Below are 6,404 nucleotides of genomic sequence, written 5' to 3'. Positions count from 1 at the left end.
TTTTCAGAGCCTTACCAGTTCTTTGTTCTGGAATCCTCCCCAATAGGCTAGAACGAGTAGGCAACGTATGGCACGGGTGCCGAAGGCGGCACACGAGCTGGTTTTCAGTGGCACTCACACTGCCTAGGTCCTGGCCACCGGTCTGGGGGGGGGGCCTCTGAATTTTAAATGAAGCTTCTTAAACATTTTTAAAACCTTATTTACTTGACATACAACAATAGTTTAGTTATATATCATAGACTTATAGAAAGAGACCTTCTAAAAACGTTAACATGTATTACCAGCACACGAAACCTTAAATCAGGGTGAATAAATGAAGACTCGGCACACCACTTCTGAAAGGTTGCCGACCCCTGGGCTAGAAGTTCAGGGAGTTGAAGCTGAATTATTTGTATTACCAGAACACCTAGAGGCCCCAACCACGATTACGGTCCCATTGTGCTAGATGCTGTACAAACACATATTAAAGGACAGTCTCTGACCCAAAGAATTTACAGTCTAAGGTCCCTATCCTACATTGTGTAGCATACAATTGTGTAATTTAAGATTGTATCACATCCATATGCACAAGGGAAGCAAGTTAAGTTTACACAGGCCACCCTGATTTGATGTTTCTTAAGTTCTGAGTGCTTGACTTTGCTACCTTAGTGTTCTTTTAATATTTTGGTTAGGTTTTGCAGGGGTAGTGATGGAGTGTTTATATATAATTTTCTTTCTCCTCTTTTAGATGACAATCATCTGTGGGGATTAGCATTTTATTTAAAATATCCCATCAACATCCTTTCCAGATTTTTCCCATTTCTAATTCTACTCTTCCTAAATAGTTTTTTAAAAACAAAACAAAAAAAATTGCATACACTTCATGGTTTTGGAGATGTATCCTAAATTTTTATTTCAGGAAGACAGAGTTCCCAGTGTACTTTTTCAGATCTGTTGCTGTTGCCCCTTGATAGACAGTGTACATTCAGTTATTTTTGGAAATCAAACCCTTACTCAGTGCTGTGAAGCACTTTTATGATATGTAATAGTGGAGAAAACCACACTATATGGTGGCGGTGGTGGTGGGAAATATGGCACAATGACACCCATCTGATGCATGTGTTGGTCTACAGCATCCGACTGTACACTATACATAGTGTACTGTATATTGTATCATATAGGTCCAGTAAGATTGATACTTAGGTTTTTAGCAGATAATATTTTTCTGTCCCCACAAACCACTGTGCAGTTTGATGAACACTAGCTGGTGCCAACCCTCCCTCCGAAATGTGACTATTTCAGTGGCACTCGATGGATAGTTTTTAAAGCACTTAAAATCCTGTCACATAAAAGCTACTTAATTATAACATTTGTAATTTTAATCAAATTATTTTCTGATTGCCTGCTACCTTTTTAATTCCTACCTTTCCCACACCTTTGGAGAATTTCAGGTGTTTCACTTCTATATGCTAGTTCTACAGTGGAAATGATCTGTGCCCTAAAATCTATGCAGTATTCCACAGGAGAACATGTGAGACTTGGTAAAGACGGTTGAGCCGCAGCATCAAAATTCAAATTTTAATTACTATAGTAGAAAAAGCTTGCAAATTCTGCCTGTCCTTTCTGTCCATCCATTTCTCCCTTCACCCCCCCACCACCAAAGGAAGCAACAGCCCTTTACTTCCAGATAGCTGGACAAAGAGTTTCCCTTTCTTTACTTCTGACTATCTGATGAACTAGTTTTAAACAAAATCAGTACCTCAGTAAGATATAAAATCCTTTGTTATGCTGAAAATCTTTGGAAACATATTTTTTAAAGTTGGTGAAATTTCATAAATGTGTATTGCAGGGGTCAGCAACCTTTTGGAAGTGGTGTGCCAAGTCTTCATTTATTCACTCTAATTTAAGGTTTTGCGTGCCAGTAACATATTTCAATGTTTTTAGAAGGTCTCTTTCTATAAATCTGTATATTATATAACTAAACAAGTGTTGTATTGTAAAATAAACAAGGTTTTCAAAATGTTTTAGAAGCTTCATTTAAAATTAAATTGAAATGCAGAGCCCCCCGGACTGGTCGCCAGGATCCAGGCAGTGTGAGTGCCACTGAAAATCAGCTTGTGTGCCACCTTCGGCACACATGCCATAGGTTGCCTACCACTGGTGTATTGTTATGGAGATCACACGCAGTAAATTAGTGTTCCCTTTTTCTAAAAGCAATGAACATTATTATGAACACACTAAACCTCTCTGACTGATTAATTTAAAATAATGTCTGTTTCAGTAAGTTAAATATGTAGTAATCTGGAATGAGTACATTTAAGAGCACATTTAAAATATAAAATCAGCTTAGAAATACTGATTAAGAAAATGTAAAAGAGAGAAGAGCTGCATCATGTATTCCATAATATTTAATGTTGTATTCAGCAAGACAGCTGATTCACCCTTACTACAAAATTTTTGCAAATAAATGTCTGACAAACTTCAGGCATATCAAAAAACTTGTGACTGACATTTTTTATTCCCAAGTTTAGTGCTTTTAATTAGGTACCTTCTGCATGTCCATTCTGCGTGAGGGAGAGGGTACAGGAGTCTCTGTGGGGAACTGTGACTCTCCACCACTGTGAGGCGGGCCAGGCGTCTTGTTATTCTTTCTGCGTTGTTTCTCTGCCCCTGCTGGGCTGCAAGCTCAGGCTGCCATCAGGCATAGGGGCACCAGTTTAATAATACTGCATAGGGCCCCATAAATCCTAAGGACGGGCCTGGGGGCACCAAAAAGCGGTGCCTTTGCTCGACAGGGAGGAGCCTCCTGGAGGCACCAGAGAGCCAGAGTGTCCAGCTTGCAGCAGCGGTGAGCCCCAGCCATGGAGGAGCTGGCGCGACGCAGGGGGGCAGGAGCCCCGCAAAGGTGGCGGCACTTCTAGCGGGGAGCAGCTGTACCCACTGCTTCTCCTGCCCAATCTTTACCCTGGCGCCTCCCTGGGGGGCTCCTGCAGGCTGCAACAGATGCATGCGGGCAGAGGCCCCCATGTGCCCCCCACTCCCTCCCTCACCACTCTCAGGCTCTGCGGCTCCTGGGCATGTGAGCAGGGACGCAGGGCCCTGAGCCTGCTTCAGGAGGGGCAGCGGCTGCAGCTCACACTCCCGGGAGCCGCATAGCCCGAGCATTGTGAGGGGAGACTGGGGGGGGGGAGTGCACGGGGGCCTTTGCCTGTATGCATCTGCTGCAGGAGCCCCCAGAAGGCAGCTCCTCCCTGCCGAGCTCCTGCAGCGGCCCAAGTCCAGCAAAGCCAGTGAGTGGACTCGGGGTGGGGAGGGATCACGGGGCTGTGGACCCTCCAGGGGAGTTCCGGGGGCAGGGAGGGGGGAACCTGGTCTGGGGAGCAGCCCCTGGGCACGGCTTGCCCCTGGGGTCTATAAAGGCTCGTTGGGATTTGCCCCTCAATGAACTGATGTTACTGGGGGGGCAGAGTGCAAGTGGAAGTTTCGCCTAGGGCGCAAAATATCCCTGCACTGGCCCTGCTCCTGGACATTATCTCCGGCAGCTACCTGGTCTTTTGGACATACCACCCAGCTGCCTTGTTTTCTTCTCTTCTGCTCCCCTGGTCACTCCGCTCCCATGTTTTATTCTAGATGCTAAGCATAGCTCTTGGTTCCCCTCCTGTTCCATTTATACAGCAGGGGCTGGGTGGCTCCTTCACCTCATTCCCAGCTGCTTTTGGAAAGTCTCCCAGTTCTTCTATGCTATAAAAACCCTGGAAACCTGTAAAAGAAGCTGGAAATGAGTAAAGACGGGTCTCCATGGATCATGAGGAAGTGTTCTGTGGACCTTAGTTTGAGAACCTCTGATGTTTGTTTTCTTTTTGCATTTTATTGCATTTCACTTGGGACCCAAACCATTTCCCATTGAAGCCAAAAGGAGTCTTTCCACAGACTTTAGATTTGGGAGATGGATCTGGCCCATTTATTGGAAAGTGAAAGTAGGCTAATTGGTTTTATTTTTATTTCTAGTCAGTTTCATTCTCAGGTTCTCATGCACTGACTAGAATAATGTTGTTTGCATTCCCAACACTACAGGGTAACAGTTAAATAAATTGTTCTTATTTAATTTTTATATTTAAATCATACATATAAGAGCTCTTCCTCTTTCCCTGCCCCCCTTTAAAAAAAATTATAAAATTTAGGTTTAAAATTTAGTGTGTCTTTTCAAACAGTTTTATATTTTGGAAGAAAGTTTGCAATCAAGTGACCAAATATCCACAATTCCTTGGCACCAATAAAAAACAGATAATTTCCCCTCAAACTCTGTCTACATAATTTATGATATCTCAAATGGAAAATAAATGTACTGAGTTATGAAATAATTTAGCTCTATTACCATTAAATTCCTGCAGGAAAGAGTATTGTAGGTAGGAAGGCAATATAGCATTGTTTTGGGGTATTTTTGTAATACTATTCACTCTGCTGTATTTGTTGTGCTGGTACTATCAGCTAACTTTTCAGCCGTTTGTTAAAACGGGAGTGAAAGGTGTCAAAGTATTGGAGAACATATAGAATGAAATATATATATTATATATATATATAAAATGCCTTTTATACTCAAGATAGCCTAACATTCTTTCCAAATAACGCATGTGATACTGGTAATGCAATGACTCAACTGTATAAATAGATGGAATAACTATTATGCAGCCAGTGATTCAGCTAATTTACAGCCCTGGAAATTAGAATTTGTTTTAATGAGAGAGGGAATGCTAAGAAAGAGATAGGATTTATTCCTATCTCTTTTTGGGAAATGCCTTCAGGTCTTTACTTCTTCTCTGAACAGAGATGGCTAAATGAAACCGTGTGATATCTCAGCCAAAGAATTACATCTTGATCAGGGTGCAGAATTCCCTTTGAGCTGTACTGCACTGCAGTGCTAGCATTTGATATGAGCCCAAAGCCTGCTGTGGAACATGATCTTTTAACATTTTTGCCTAGAGGGAATGTTATCAACTGAGTTATATTGTATTCATGGACTTAATATCTACTTAGACTCAGTTAAATCATTAATATTAACATAAATAGATTATTAGTAGTATTAACATGAGTCTTACATCTATTGTACAACGAGTCACAAGTTTTTTTTCCACTACTGTTACTATGCCATGTAAAACTCTAGTAGACTATATGAATGTTCAGCATACATGGACAGACATACAAGGGCTGCTTTTCTGAATGCACTCCAAATAGCCATAGGACATCAAAATGCTTAACATATATCTCTTATTATTTAACTGATTTTTTCCCCATTAGTAACAAAAGAGAGCAGCAGTTGAGCCCTTCCTTTGTTAAAGCTCAGCACTTAAGAAACTGACATCATTGTAATGGAAACCTGTGTGAAACACTATGACAGTGTTATGCCGACCTGATCATTGGAACTGAAGGTTTTATTCAGTATAATGTTATGCACATTAGTGATTGCCACATACACACTAACCCATCCCAACACCACTTTCAAAACATAGCTTTTAATGGTTAAATATCAAAAAGCTTCAAAGTACATAATAAAGACTATTGTCAAATGAAATGTTTCCTTTTTTCTGTTTGAAAATGTTAAGTACAAAACTTACATCAATATACTACGCATACAGTTTTAACAATCAGAACTTAGGAATTGCAAAAGTTAAGGATGTCACAGTAACCTTAACAGGTGTACTGTGTATATACAGGATCCTATTTTGCCCTCAGATACAACTGTACAAGTCCTATTTCAGAAAATTATAGCTGTATGTCTATGTCTGAGAACAGAATTGGGCTTGTTATCTATTAAGGTTACCTTTAATAACTTGAGTCCTGAGCCTGCAAACACTTATGCAGATACCTAACTTTACAACCATGAGCAGTCTCATTAAAATCCTTAGGGTTACTCATGGTAGTAAAATTAAGCATCTGCATAAGTGTTTGCAGGACTGAGGCTTAAGTTATTAAAGGTAGCCTTACTACATAATAAGCCCAATTCTGTTCTCAGAACTACACATACAGTTTGTACTAAATATGTCCGGTGTGAAAAAAAAGTTAAAATTAGTATGAGAACCTTGGTATTTAATTACTTGTAACTGCAAAACTTTAGTATTGCCAGTCATTTTAAGCTTTTTGCAAATTGTAATTGCAAGCATTGAACACTATGACAGCTATGACAATATCCTGGGCAAACCATATTGAATTAAATTAAACCTTATCAAATTAAGCTTAAGTATTTTAACAGTTCATTGGATTAAAAGTGCAAGTTTATGCACTCTTAAGGGATTGTATGTATTTCTGTGGGGGAAGGGGACCACAGCCCCCCAGGAACTAAGAACCAGGGCTGGCTTTAGGCCAGTTCAACTAATTCCCCTGAATCGGGCCCCATCCCTAAGAGGGCCCTGCACCCAAGCCCCAGTATG

The sequence above is a fragment of the Gopherus evgoodei genome, chromosome 1 (assembly GCF_007399415.2).
Source record: "Gopherus evgoodei ecotype Sinaloan lineage chromosome 1, rGopEvg1_v1.p, whole genome shotgun sequence".
NCBI classification, from domain to species: domain Eukaryota; kingdom Metazoa; phylum Chordata; order Testudines; family Testudinidae; genus Gopherus; species Gopherus evgoodei.
The sequence above is the reverse complement of the archived record's forward strand: the minus strand, read 5'-3'. Positions refer to the sequence as shown.